The sequence below is a fragment of the Leiobunum rupestre genome, chromosome 4 (assembly GCF_980474605.1).
Source record: "Leiobunum rupestre chromosome 4, qqLeiRupe1.1.hap1, whole genome shotgun sequence".
Taxonomy (NCBI): domain Eukaryota; kingdom Metazoa; phylum Arthropoda; class Arachnida; order Opiliones; family Sclerosomatidae; genus Leiobunum; species Leiobunum rupestre.
The window spans coordinates 33,277,460-33,293,337 of record NC_143387.1 but is presented as its reverse complement, the minus strand read 5'-3'; the positions used below and the strand labels follow the sequence as shown (position 1 = coordinate 33,293,337).

At 35.0% G+C, this 15,878-nt stretch overlaps 1 protein-coding gene across 2 annotated transcripts in view; it reads right to left on the bottom strand.

Moving 5' to 3' along the window:
* LOC149947480 (tyrosine-protein phosphatase Lar-like) overlaps positions 1–15,878 on the bottom strand; it is an 88,420-nt gene that overhangs the window by 51,968 nt on the left and 20,574 nt on the right. For both annotated transcript variants that reach the window (XM_090172923.1, XM_090172925.1), the window contains exon 2: positions 5,336–5,404. The gene's annotated coding sequence lies outside the window, so the exon portion shown is untranslated. The remainder of the gene's footprint in view (positions 1–5,335; positions 5,405–15,878) is intronic.

The following is a 15,878-nucleotide window of genomic DNA, read 5'->3' as shown; positions in this document are numbered from 1 at the left end:
TAACATTTCGTATATACTATTCTCCACCTGCACTCTCCCCCTATTCGGCTTTCCGTTGCTACGCAACTCGTTTTGAAATTTTTAATGTTTAGGCCTAGTTTCTCTTTTCGGTGTAACAGTCGCGAACCAGATTTCCCGCGCGGTACTGATGAGTCCCAAATAGGACGAAACCGGTCTACCGTTGGAAATTCTGGCTATTTTATTTTATTTCATTTCACTCGAAGATCTATTTGGTCCGAGTTTCGCGTCTTTTTGTTTGCTCGAAGGCCTATCCGTACGAGCTATTTGTAAGTTTTTAAGTTTCTTCAAATTTGTTTAGGGTTTAGCTTTTTTTATCCCTTTTCCTAATGGACTAATCTACTTAATCACTAATTTTATCATCCTTTGCAATGCAGTCCATAGCCGTGGTTCCTTTTAACTTTTATTAAGTAGCTGATTACCGATTTAGTATTAAAAAACGTTATGTACTCTGTTTTATACATGTAATCCCTGTAATCTGAGTATAGATTTTTTTAGAAGTGCTTAGACTATCGACCGAAATTTAGCCGTCGGAAAAGATGTTAGAATAACCAAACTTCGGTATAACCAGAAGTATATAATATATATCTTAAGTATCAATCTCACTATCATTTTATTCGTTTGAAACTGTACCTTCACAGCAGTGGCGCAATCATAGGGATTACATTTCTAATGAAATTTATTTTTACACGCAATCCGTCAGGGATTTGTGTGTAGCCGATGTCTTGGGGTCGGCGTTCGTATAGGAAATGTTTCGTTCATTTCTTTTATATCCATATCCAAAAACTATCCGAATTTAACTTATTTGTTGCATATAAAATCGTATAATAGTCGTGAATAGTATCCTTAAATAAACAGTTAATCAGATTTATGATTAATCAGATTTGCCACAATTTTTTTCACAATCAAATTCCCTGACTTTTCCAGGACCATCTCCGGAGATATTCCCTGACTTATTTTTTTTAACCTATAACTTAGTAAAAATTTCCTATTTGCAACCATATTCAAATTCCCTGACTTTTCCCTGATTTTATACCCATATTCAAATTCCCTGACTTTTATACCCATATTCAAATTCTCTGACTTTTATACCCATATTCAAACTCCCCGACTTTTATACCCATATTCAAATTCCCTGACTTTTCTTTGATTTTTATACCCATATTCAAATTCCCTGACTTTTCTTTGATTTTTATACCCATATTCAAATTCCCTGACTTTTCTTTGATTTTTATACCCATATTCAAATTCCCTGACTTTCATACCCATATTGAAATTCCCTGACTTTTCTTTGATTTTTATACCCATATTCAAATTCCCTGACTTTCATACCCATATTGAAATTCCCTGACTTTTATACCCATATTCAAATTCTCTGACTTTAATACCCATATTCAAACTCCCCGACTTTTATACCCATATTCAAATTCCCTGACTTTTCTTTGATTTTTATACCCATATTCAAATTCCCTGACTTTTCTTTGATTTTTATACCCATATTCAAATTCCCTGACTTTTCTTTGATTTTTATACCCATATTCAAATTCCCTGACTTTTCTTTGATTTTTATACCCATATTGAAATTCCCTGACTTTTATACCCATATTCAAATTCCATAACTTTTCTTTAATTTTGGACCCATATTCAAATTCCATGACTTTTCTTTGATTTTTGTACCCATATTCAAATTCCCTAATTTTTATACCCATATTCAAATTCCCCGAATTTTATACTAATATTCAAAATCCCCGACTTTTATACCCATACTAAAATTCCCCGACTTTTATACCCATATTCAAATTCCCCGACTTTTATACCCATATTCAAATTTCCTGACTTTTCTTTGATTTTTATACCCATATTCAAATTCCCTGACTTTTATACCCATATTCAAATTCCCTGACTTTTATACTCATATTCAAATTCCCCGACTTTTATACCCATATTCAAATTCCCCGACTTTTATACCCATATTCAAATTCCCTGACTTTTATACCCATATTCAAATTCCCTGACGTTTATACCGATATTCAAGTTCCCTGACTTTTATACACATTCAAATTCCTTGACTTTTCTTTGATTTTTGTACCCATATTCAAATTCTCTGATTTTTATACCATATTCAAATTCCCTGACTTTTCCAGGAATTCTCAGTTTTTCAGACCCCCCGAAAACGTTAATATCTTACAAACCAATATCTGCAGGTAATTTTTTAAGCGAGAATACGATTCCTTGTCCAAAATACACCTAGAAAACAAATTTGCGATAGTTTAAAGGTATGTCGCTGGAAGATATGGCCAAAAATGTTGATTTTTGGGTCAACGGAGCCTTTGTTGTGGGAAAATTTCAATTGTTCATAAAATGGCCAATTTTATCGATAGAGGGCCAAAATTTTGGAAATGGTCATTATTTCAAGGCTACTTACGCACCAAAATTTGATGTACAAATCGGTGAGGTAGTGCCTCCCAACCTCTCGATTTGACATGGACTGACCCTACTATAATACTATAGTGAGATTTCTGACCAATTAGCAGGACCCCACCACTCGCGTATGCACTGTTGTCATATTCGAATTTCGTACGAATTGTTACAGGCGCCATCTAACTCGTTCGCGTTTCGCTACCTTATTTCCAAAACCAGGTAACTCGAAAAATTAGGTTTGTCTAAAAATTAATTTAAATTAACGATTTCGTGTTTCGCTACCTTATTTCCAAAACCAGGTAACTCGAAAAATTCATTTTCGATAAAATTTATCTTGGATTTATTAAGTTAATGTACACGATGATTGAAAAACTGCTCAAATTTAAAATTAATATTTAAACTATAGCTATAACATCGGGGGGATTGGGTGTAGTTAAATGTCCTTGACATCTTGTTTTCTATCATAAATTCACCAGCCTCTACCCCCCCCCCCTTTAATTCATTTCTAGGTGCGACACTGCTTCTGATATTTAAAAAAAATAGTCCGGGACGAAATATATTCTAATGTGGTTTATAAGTATATACGAAATGTAATATCATACATTTTATATCGTTCAGGCAAATTAAATACTAAGAAATTGGCGCTCACTGAAATCCGCGTAGAGCCAAGTGTTTCTAGACGTACGATAATTATCATACACTTCGATTATTCTGGGACGTACGATATTTTCAATGGCGTACTATAGTACGCATTTTACGATAATTAAACTCAAGCGTACGATAACGTACGAAAAGTTTTTTAAATGGCTGAAAACCAGTTAAAACTGCGACTTTGGAACATAAGTTTTCAATCGGCCGAACGTTAAGTGACATTAAAAATTTTGATTTCACAAGTTAAACGTCAGTATTTAACACAAAATTCAAATCTACAGCCAGTTTTCAGACATACGATATTTTTTCCTGAGATCTATAAATATTTGGCTCTGGAACTAGCAACGCTGGTAGAGCCGCTGAGTAAGGGTAAATTTTATGCCTTAGGTGGTTACTTCTCTCTTAAAGAAAATATTATCAACTTCTGGTCTAAATCAACCATAACGTACGATTTCCATAAAAAAATCCATTGATTCGAGTGATAATAGAAATCGTTACGAGTCCGAATGTTTGGAATCGGATAACAATGAAATACATTGCCTATATATCGGTACAAATAATTGAAAAAAAAGGGTAAGGCTAACGCTAAATATATATAAGCAATAAGATTAACCGTACAAAAAACCAGTATCAATAAGGCATCGATCAATATTCGCGGTGACAAGTTGGAAGTTCGATTAGGCGTGTATCGGGAAACGTTACATTATTTCCGATAAAAAGTTATAATAAACTAAAAAAGGCATTAAGCGCGCGTTGAAAAAGAGGAGAAAATGAAGAAACGAAAAGGTCGCGTCTGTCCAAGAAAACAGAAAGTAAAAGGATTAGTCCGATTAATCAATTCAACGTTTAATAGGAGCGGCTCCCCGCTTTTAATGTCTGGCAGCTGGCAATCGCACAATGGAATTGTATAGTCCATACCCCCTTCCCCATTTTGTAGCCTATTAATCGTTCATTCAAAGCATGATGGTGCTGCCACACCCCAAATGAATATTCGAGCCACGTGACTGTTGGGCGAAATGTGCCGGCGTCGTGGACTACTCCTTTACCCCGGATGCAGCGTTGCCAGTTCCTGAAACTCTAATTATCGTGCCAGAGCCAAAAATTTTCGATTTCAGAAAAAAAACCTTATCGTACGCCTGAAAACTGACGATAAATTTGATTTTTGTGTGAAATATTGACGTTAAACTTGTGAAATCAAAATATTTAATAATACTTAAAGTTCGACCGATTGAAAACTCATGTTTAAAAGTAACAGTTTTAACTGGTTTTCAGCCAATTTAAAAAATGATGGTACATTATCGTAGGCGCAAGCTGAATTATCGAAAAATGTGAATTGTATAGTACGCCATTAAAATATCGTACGTCCTAAAAATAAGCTCGAGATTATTGACGTGTACGATAATTATCATACGTCTGGCAACGCTGCCCGGATGTCACGTCGCTCAGGACTAAATCTACACGCTGTATACGCGCGGTCATCCAAATTAGCCGCACCAAAAAACCTACAAAATGGATTTCGTAACCTCTACTATCACAGAGAACCGCACGATTTGGTTGCACGTCATTTATCGAGTCGGGTTTTTCCACTTCTCGCACCCTTTCTCTCTCTCTAGATGGCGCTAATCGACCTCAATTATCCGATATCACGTTGTCAATCAATTTAATTAAAACGTAAAGAAAATTTAATAATTGATTCGTGTACCGAGTATAGGATTCGACCGCAACCGGTAACTTTTTTAAGTTCATTATTTTCTCGATAGATGGCGTGAACGCGCGATTAACCGAATCGATTTTTTTATTTTTCCTTTCAAGTTTATTAGATACGATTAAATCTCGTTCGTGGCTATTTTGGGAAATTGATTGAATCTAGTCTACAATATCGACAATATTATTATTCGCAAAAAGTATATACGCTTATATTTATATGTATTATCAACAATTTTTTTTTAATTTACGTTATTCTCACCAAACAGTCAGCGTTTCGATAATGGGGCGAGATAAACAAAACACGATTTAAATTGATTAAATCTAGAAATAACGAACGAGCCCGCGTCAAATTGATTTGTTGAATTTTCCGTACATAGATGGCGCCACTCAAAGCTTATCGATTAGCCTCAAGATGAAAGTACCGACAAGGCGCACTCTGGCGACATATTAGGATTTTGTTTTACGAGGAAACAACTTCGAACGAACGCATTTAGTCGTTTTAACAGGCACAAATTTAATAATTCAAAAGCATCCTTACCTTTCAAATCATTAAGTTGGTCGAAAGTCCAAGGTTGTCGAACATTTCCGCCTTATAATTACATCGTATCTGCAAAGACCAAAAAAAATAGAGAATTGTTAAAAAAATCTATATCATTTTCTTAGATAATTACAAGCTAAATTAGTAATTACGTGAGAGTAATAATAAAATTGAACGACAGACGGCGCAGCTGGGCAAAGACTTTAAAGCTAAGCACGTATCCACCAGCGGCGTCGAATCGATATTAGAATCTATTGAACCGAAATACAGATGGCAGGGATGACTCACTGCGGGTCGGGGGGGGAAACACGAATGACAAAAATAATTTGGAAGCCTTTGCCAACGCTGAACGGGGGGGTCCACCGACGTTATCGCGTTTAACAAAGAAGGGGGGGGGGTATGCACCCAAAGATGTCTGACTCGCAAAAAATGATGCGGGGGTTTTAATTCCATATGATAAAGCCGAATTCGCGTGTTATGTATAGCACGGAAAATTGCGGTCTTCTTTTCGTCGATTTTTTGCGAAACTTTTCTTAATATTTCCCCAGCGTACCTTAACCCGTAATTTTTTTTCTTATTTTGAACAGCCTACATCTACATGTAGTTTGAGAATTTTTATAAGCTTAACCAGCTGGATCAACATATAAATTTTATAGCCACAACAGCCCCGAACCATATGGTGTGTCACCGAAAATCGATATTTTTAAAAGGCGTAGTTTTAGGGCTCCCATATACGTTTGAATTTGATATCCCGCTATAGGTTTAATACTTTAATACGATGAAAGGTGGCGAATGTACGAAATGTTTTAGTACCGATCTATTAGGGAGGCTTCATTTAAAATGGTTTTGGATAAATTAAAAATATATTGTGTTTATATTGGGAGAAAAATCTTTTGGCCTTACGAAATATTCTGAATATGTTTTATTTTTATTTGGTCGCGTTGTATAATGTTACTGTAATACTTTCTGCCCATAAAATATAATAAATTAAATTCAAATAAACAACGCAGTAACTTGGTTTTTCTTTAAATATCTGGTAAATGTTAAAAATAATTCAATTTTAATTACTGGCCAATTATTTCTTGAATAATTTTTTGGAATAATTTTTATTTCCGTAAACAGGGTGACTACATAATATTTTTAATTCCTTTAAAGGAATTATAGGAAATTTATCAGTGAAATATAGGAAAATATATAGGAAGAAAATTGGGGGGGGGGGGAGAAATAGGAGAAAATTAATGATACAATAAGAGAAAACAGTTGTCAAAATTATTTAAAGGGGGAATAACATTCAAAATAAAGTTGATAACCGATAGAAATGGTCGAAAACTATCGGCAAACGGTGTTGGAAATAAGCATCTTTAAAACCTAGGACAATATGAAGACTTCTAAGGTAAAATATCAACTATTTTAATTTCTTCAGACGTTTGAGTTAAAGTATAGGGTATTATAGGAAATTTAATGAAATTATAGGAGAAAAAGGAAAGACGTTAAATTATAGTAAAAAAAGGGAAAACGTTAAATTATAGGAAAAAATAGGAAATATAGGAACTGTGGTCACCCTGCGTAAAGATATTCTTATAAATTTAAGACACAATTTTTATCTTATTTTCAAAATGAAAAATGTCAAGACCCTGAATATCTTTTGAAATTTTATTGACTCTTTTGTGAACGATTCTTAATAGCTTAATAAAAATTATAGATTTGTAAGTCCAATTTTTTTTTATTCTAATATTATTTTTTTTTAATAATAATAATCAGCTACGCCTTAGGCCCAAGTCATCGAGCGACTTTTAATGCATTTAAACTGGTGGCCGGGTTACAATGCGTAGGAGGGTGGTGGCAAGCCCTTCAAGGCACGCGAACCCACAGCTCCCTACACTAACTATTACTGTTAACCTCTACAAGTTTTTATGGAAAGAGGAAACCGAAGAACTAGTGGGAAAACCACTTTAACCAGTTGGGAGATAACTTCTGCAAACTCAACGCGGAAGGAGTGGCTCCGAGTAATAACCCAGTGCCACAAGCTGGGATTGAACCCGGCTCTTCTTGCTGCGAGGCGAAAGTGCTAACCACTAATATTGTTCGCAAATTGAAATTTCGAGGATTTTTCGGCTAATTTTTTCATATCCAAAAGTAAAACTAAACCTCTAGAAGTCTAGAGTAATCTAGAATAAAAAAATCTGTTTAAAATGTTCCGCAATTCGGAAAAGTTTCTGAAAAATATTCCGGAAAATTAACAACTCACGAAACTTTTATACGAAACCTATCGAAATTTCTTAATTATTTATACATAAAAATTATACTATACCAAAAATATACTATAAAATGATCGTAGATACAAGTGGTTAGAATCTGGTGATATTCCGAACACGTCTTATTAAAGGTGAAGCCTATGTACCCAACCAGGATGTAGGTTAGAGGACAAAACATTTAAGTAACTTCACACGTAAGAGGCTACAACCTGTAATTGGGCAGGCGTGAGAAATGGGCGCATCTCCTGAGATTCTCTTTAATCTGAACAGATCGTTCTAATAAAGGCGATTGTTTCGGGAAGGAAAGCGCGAGTGCATTCCGCGCCTCGAACCGATGTCCCATTTTCGGTTCGCCTAATTAAGCTTCGCTACAAAAATGCTCCTTCCCCCAAATACGAAAAATAAGAGAAAGGGCCGAGTTCAGTTTTCTTTTGAAAAAATCGAAAAACACCTAGTTTAGCCGCCACCCACAACGAAGGCGGCTTCTGCGAAACATTTATTTTTTCTCAAAAGATGGCACACACCCCCCCCCCTCCCCTCCAATTCTTTTCGCAACGGACTCGAAGCGGGTTAGAGTGGGAAATTTTAATGCAAGGTGTTTTATAATCCGATTATAGCTACAAGGGCGTGAGAGCCAATCAATTGAATTTGCATTCCTAAAAGGAAACTTTACGAAATATTACTTCGAGAGCTGGTGACCCACTGAGAATTCCGATTCGGGCGTGATTTCGGGTCCCAATTAGCGAACGCGCTGCAGTTGGGCTGAGCGCAAACCGTGGGATTGAAGATGTTATGATGACGTCAGAGCAACGTCACTGTTTAAACAAAAGACACTTCAATTCAAAAGCGTAGCCAGGGGGCACAGGGGCACAGGTCCCCGAAATGTATGTTGTATGTAATTTTTTTCAATTGCGTCCCGCCCCGAAACAAAATCCTGGCTACGCAACTGCTACAATCTCGTAATAAACGAGTTTCAATAATCACAACGCCATCTATCGGCTTGAAAATAACTATTAGGATGGTACTTTTTATAATAAAGTGAAGACTAAACTGACGTCGTAGTTCACCGAGGTCACGCTTGGGTATGACGTCAAAATACCAACTTTATCTGCTTTTTGACATAATAGACGGTAAAATAAATTCCAACGGCTTCCCAGCCTCTGAAGGGTTTTTGAATTTGGGGGTACGAAAAAAGGGGAAACGTTTCGTGACAGCATGGCTGCCAGCCTCTCCGCTTCGCGACTTTAATTGTCACTGAAATCATTTCAATCGTTTTTCACGTCATTACGATTGATCTCAGTTAATAATTTGTATTTTAATTTAAAGAATTCAAGTTATAGGTAAATTTACAGTTAAACAACCATTTTGTCTAGCTTTTATTCCCGAAATATAAAGGTCAGTTTACTTAGATGGCGCCACGTGCTCTACGAAGAATCACGATTTAGATATTTGTTACTCGGCGAAAGTTAAAAATTGGCCTCTGCGCATGCTCCAATACCAACCAATCCGGTGTTCCCTCCCTGGCTAGTGTCCAGTTTTTAAGTGGCAATGACGGTTTAAAATTCCACCCCCATTTATTTTACCGTCTATTAACAAGGAGACTACCCGAGGTGTTACACACCGATTTTGTTCAAACTCGGGGGATTGGTAGATCTTCATGTAACTTGAAAAATCCTAAAGGGATTTTATTCAATGGGCAACGGGTTTTCCATGGCAACGAAAAATGTTTTTGACAACATAGAATAACATTGGATTTTGACCGATTTCCCTGTGAAAAAAAATTTAAAAAATTGATAAAAATGTGACCAATTTACATTTTTTTCGTCAATTTTTATCAATTTTTTTATAATTTTGGTATTTTATTTTTATTTCAATTTTGTAAAATGTTTCACAGGGGGGGACCCTTGGAATCGGTTAAAATCCCATGTTATTTTCAATGGGAAAATTTAGATTATCTGTTGTCAAAAATAAATTTCGTTGCCATGGCAAAACCGTTGCCCATTGAATAAAATCCCTTTAGGATTTTTCAAGTTACATGAAGGTCTACCAAACCCCCGAGTTTGAACAAAATCGGTGGGTTACACTTCGGGTAGTCTCCTTGTGAGCGTGTGTCGGATATTATAGAAATTATCTTATTCATTTAGTAATTTTGAAGCCAATAAATGTATTTGCCACTATTGAAACTACAAAATAACCATACAGATTAATAAAACCATGGACAAAGAATCTAAGGGGACTCATTGTTCTGGCTTTAAAAAGCACGCGTAAAAAATCACGGAAACTTTTAGTTCAATATGGACAAACTTGGCGTCGCTGAAGTCGATTTCCGGAGTAGTTTCGTGGAGCGTTCACGTACAATTTTGTTGTCGGTTAAATGATTAGGCTTACTACCATGGAGACATCCCGAAGTGTAACCCACCGATTTGGTTCAAACTCGGGGGATTGGTAGACCTTCATGTATCATGGGAAAATTTCCATTTGCTGTTGTCAAAAACATTTTTCGTTGCCATGGCAAAACGGTTGCCTATTGAATAAATTCCCTTTAGGATTTTTCAAGTGTACCAATCCCCTGAGTTTGAGCAAAATCGCTGGGTTACACTTCGGGATGTCTCCTTTTATTTTTGAAATTGGTACTTTAAAAATTAAGTAATGGTTATTAACCATTGTGTTAAGTAAAAATAACCAGTAAGCCGCATATGGCTGTGGTTTTAATTTAAATCAAATTCACTGGAATCTACTTCTTTTATAAACTTAAAAAAATAATGAACTACGCCTAACCGAACTTTTTCGCACGTACGGTCGCCTAAGCCCCCCTGACTGAGACTCTCGTAGTGATAGTTGAGCAGAATTCTTGAGGCGCTTCAAAGCGGTTGGCGTACCCAAATAACTTGGTTTTCCTAAAAAGCCACCTTTTAGGAGAAAAGTTCAAGCCAGTGGCAAATAGTGGCAAGTAGTGGAAAATTGACAAAAAGTGGCAAGCAGTGGAAAATTGACAAAAAATGGCAAATAGTGGAAAATTGACAAAAAGTGGGAAGTAGTGGAAAATTGACAAAAAATGGCAAATAGTGGAAAATTGACAAAAAGTGGCAAGTAGTGGAAAATTGACAAAAAATGGCAAATAGTGGAAAATTGACAAATAGTGGCAAGTAGTGGAAAATTGACAAAAAGTGGCAAATAGTGGCTGATAAAGGAAAATTGCATTTAAAAAGCTAAAAAAGTAATTGGAATTAAATTTTTAAGAAGTTTATTGCAATAATGTCTTAGTTTACACTGAACTTAGAATCTGACCTTTCCTATGCATATACATGTATATCTCCCTTAAGTTGCCCAAATCTGAAATTTCTGGGTTGAAATATTTATTTATTAATATTTTATAATTTTCTGTGGTATAAATATTTATTGCCCACTAAATTGACCACCTGTGTTTTTCCACCTCGGAACCCTGTCAGTAACCCTTCCAATTTAGGCCACGCCTACCGTGTCAAAATATCGGGAACAGTGAGTCCCCTTAGATTCTTGGTCCATGATAAAACTGACATTTTTCTAAGACCAATTGTGAACCGAATCAGTACTGAAGGTCAATAACCTTTCAGCATGGTCGAGTAACTATTGTAACTTTTTTAATTTTAATGTATTTAACAAGTAACAAAGATAAAATTATAATTTCATTTAACAATACTGTTAATTTGTAAAAAAAAATATTTTTGTTTTAAGCCGTATAATCGCGTGAAAACGGAAAACGGTGAGAAAGTTCTCCAATTTTGGCTTATCTTTGAAGTTGTCTCTGAACTTCAAACTGTTTTTCTCTCGAGATTAAAGTACAAATTTACATACGAAGTATATTATACCGTCTGGGTCTATTAAACGCGAAAATTCGACTAATATAAGATAAATAACTCGAGACGGTCGAGAATTTGTAGCTATACAATTCCGGCTCGGGCTTTACTCGAAATAAAGAATATTTAGCGGTATTTTATTAAACATTTTAGCTTGTCAAGTTACAAAAGGAGTTGTTTTTTTTCAGAAAATATATGGCGTAAAGGAACGCCATTATAACGCCAACATTATACAAATTTTAAAGAATGCTTACGCGTGGTAACAGTACTTTTAAAAAGAAGGTATAGATAGCGCACCCCCTTCCACAGCGCCAAGCTGATAGAAAATCCCCGAATTAGGCGGGATTTTTTTCTCTTAATTTTTCGAAAGGGCCCCATAGAAAACCGGCTAACCTGAGGGTGTAGTCCGCAACATTTCTCTCCCATATATATATTTCATTTAAGACACCCCAACGGGGAGGGGGCCAGGCTCAGGGGAAACGGTAAATATTGTTCGTAGATTTAAATGTTTTCGCGGCTGGCTCGACAATAAACCGATAATAGAGCGAACATAATGAGAGTATTGAACTCTGGCAGTTTGAAGTAGACGATAAATTTAATAAAAACTTGTTAAAGCCGCAGCGGCCTATACAGATCGAGATGGACTTGAAATACAACAGCGCTCATTTTTGATGTAGGATCTTAATACGACGGCTTCTTGTTATCTAAATAGTCTTACTCGATAGAGATTTATTACATTGCTGTCGTCCTGTATCGAATGCATTTAATTTGTATAGCTCAACGGCTTATCATTAAAAAATACGAGATATGGAAAAAGCGTTGTTGTTTAGAAATTTCTTAATTTGATTTAAATCTGATTATTTTCATTTCAACGGATTTTTTTATTTTTATACATTTTAACTATTTAATTAGTACTTGTAATAATTTTTCTCTGCATTGAAATTAGTACTTGTAATAATTTTTCTCTGCATTGAAATTAGTACTTGTAATAATTTTTCTCTGCATTGAAATTAGTACTTGTAATAATTTTTCTCTGCATTGAAATTAGTACTTGCAATAATTTTTCTCTGCATTGAAATTAGTACTTGTAATAATTTTTCTCTGCATTGAAATTAGTACTTGTAATAATTTTTCTCCGCATTGAAATTAGTAGTTCTAATTCAGTTTGCTTTAACTATTTTTGTACATTTTCATAATTAAATAAAATTAGGCCAGAATTTGCTACATTAAGATATTTTGATAACGGCACCTCAATATGTTACAGGATGTCCTAATAAAAAGTTAATCATGATTTAATCATTTTTAATCTTTGTAAAGCGAAAGCCACAGATTACAGGTTTCATACAGCTATTGGCAACCCGATTTCCCTGATATTTCCAGGTTTTCACACGAATATTTCCCTGATTTTTCCACGTGCAAGATAAAATAAAACTAAGATTTCATAGAAACTTATTTGATGATTGTCATTTAAGTTCAATGGGTTCAATGTTATAATATAAAAGAAGAAATAAAGTCAAATCTTTAATAAGAAAGAAGTGAAGAGAAGCACATTGTGAAAAAACTAAATTAAAAGAGACTTAAAACGGTTTTAAAATTCACAATTTATTTATTTAAATAAGAAAAACTTATTGATGCAAATTTGTATTCATTAGGGAAAACTTTCTGAACCCTCATAAATTTCCCTGATTCCCTGATTTTTACTTAAAAATTGGAATTACCCTGATATTTCCCTGACTTTTCTGTCGATATTCCAATTCCCTGATATTTCCAGGTTTTGAAGGTTTTCCAGGTCTGTATGAACCCTGTGATCGGGTGTTCTAATAATCAAGGAACAGCCATATTATCAAAATGATTCATACCTATGACTTCAACGGCGAATCCCAGGTAAATAAATATAGTTCGAAAGTTGCTGGGGTTGCGTTCAGCATTTAACTGTCAACTTAATCTAAATTATACTGAAATTTATCACCTACGATAACGATTCCCAGAAAAATATTCAATTTTTTCACAATGCAAACAATATTTTATCTACAGATATACAGGTATAACAATGAAGTGAAAAAAAACGTGCATCGAGAGCCTTAATTACGTCGTGATTGAGTGTTAAAAAAGGCAAATCATTCACGTATAGTGCAAATTAATAAAGTGGGGTAGACGTTGCGTCTTCCCGTTTAATTGTACGGGCTTCAACTCTTTAATAAATGTTCTGTACGTTAACATAATATAGCCCGGCTAAAATAACGACCTCTTTTACAATAAAGACGCGTTAAAAATAAACCGAAATATTGTATAAAACGAGGTATGGCAAATATTATTAAAAAAAAAGAAATTAATTCCATCGGACAGATGTTTTTCGTCGTAAACGACCTCGTTACGAAGAGGGCGAATATTCTTCGAGAAACCGCCAAAATTTCGTAGAAGGCAAGAAAGGGTTGTAAAATGTGCCATTCTCAAATGCATTTATAATGATATCATTAACGTTTGACGGTTTGCGTATCAGGACGATAAGGCTTACCGTTTATAAATAGCCCGGATACATTACCCAGTAAAAGGGAGAAAATATACAAACTGGTTCCCTAAGATGACGAAATGGGACGGAAAACAATACGGTATAGAAAAGCCGATACACGCGTAAATATTTCCGCCATTTAAGCAAGCCCTTATCCGCGCGCCCCCTATCCCCGAAGGAACGTTGCCCGAATCAGATAACAGGAAATATGGGTAAACAATAAACATGATTTGCACCCCCTCGCTTTACTCCTAATGCGAAAGGGTGTTCCCCCGGAATTTGTTTTTTGGCTGGCGCCAGAGTAAAATGGATAGCGTATATAACGTTGAAATCAACGATACAGTTATTAGTTTTTGGGTCAAGAAACCCCTATGCTCTTTGCGCTAAAATATTTATTTACAAAGGTAGCGATCTACTACGACCCAAATCGCCTATAAAATATCAGTCCAAAGCGATAAAATGAATTATTTATAATAGTGGTCGATTGGTTTATTTGTTGCTCTATAACAAAGTCCGTAAACAGCTCGTTAAGACATTACGTAGAAGAGTCAACCGATGTAAATAGTAAAGAAAAATATTTGATTGGTCTTAATTGTAGTATGCTATAGAAATCCGTCTGCAGTGCCCAATTGCATTAGCTTATGCAAAAAAAACTTTTGTCGATTTTCAGGGTTGGCACTTTTCTGATTTTTTTAATAAAAATTAAATCAATCGATTTTTTTACTTTAAATCGAATTTTTTTTATTTTATTGAATTTACTGATTTTTATATAATTAACAAATATCTTACTTTTATCAGTTTGCTAATCTTTAATTAAATTTCATTACTAATTATTTTAGTTTGCTCAGATTTTCTATGTATTTTTTGCCATTTTTTATTCCTCTATTGAAATACATTGTGTGATTTAAATCAATAATTTTTAAAACAATCACTCGATTTAAATCAAATTAATTAAAATCAGCCAACCCTGCCGTTTTACGAATTATTCGTCGGATCATTTAGATTACACTCTGACATCATTATAAAAAATATCTTTACTGTCTTTGCCCAACACGATGCCCAGGAGAAACGAATAATTTCCGCCTAATTATTGGTAATTAACTTGAATAAATTTAATATTTATAAGAAGAGTGTTGTTATGGTGATGTAGTCGGGGATAGCCGGTCCAGGTGTGTGCGAGTTGGTTTCTGTTAGGAACCCCGAGTCCCTTATCACGTGATTAATCCCAATCCCATTTCTATCAATCTTAATCTTGTCACCCAAAATAATTTATCAATTCTCCCAATGACCTTTTCATCCTATTCCCTTTTATCCAAAAAAAAAACAAAAAAAGACCTCCCAAAAATAGACCAAACAAACTGATCTTTTAAACGAATTTTAATATTTTCGAAGGGAGGGGATATTTTTGAAAGTATAAAAGGAAGGGTATGAGATAAATATTTATCGTTAGGTTAGGTAAGGTTGTGTTGGGTAAGGTTAGGTCGGGTTAGGTAAGGTTAGGTCAGGCTAGGTACGGTTAGGTCGGGTTAGGTAAGGGTAGGTCGGGTTAGGTAAGGGTAGGTCGGGTTAGGTAAGGGTAGGTCGGGTTAGGTAAGGTTAGGTAGGGTTAGGTCTGGTTAGGTAATGTTAGGTCGGGCTAGGTCGGGTTGGATTTTAATTACTTTATCTAATTGTTATTCGAATCATTATTTTAGATACACCAAGAATATCGAAAAAATAGTTTACGTTATCGCCGCACTCAAATCCATAAAAATCCGATTTAAATCAAATAAATCGATTTTTTTTATTTAAAATAAATCTTAAATAATTAACAGCCCTGGAAATTTAATACGCCGGGAATTTAAATCCAGACAAGCACGCCGAAGTCAATTAAGCTAAGGTGTAAGAAACGTTCGTCCGCACGCGTAACAAACGCATCCAGTTTACACGAATCATCAAACTCT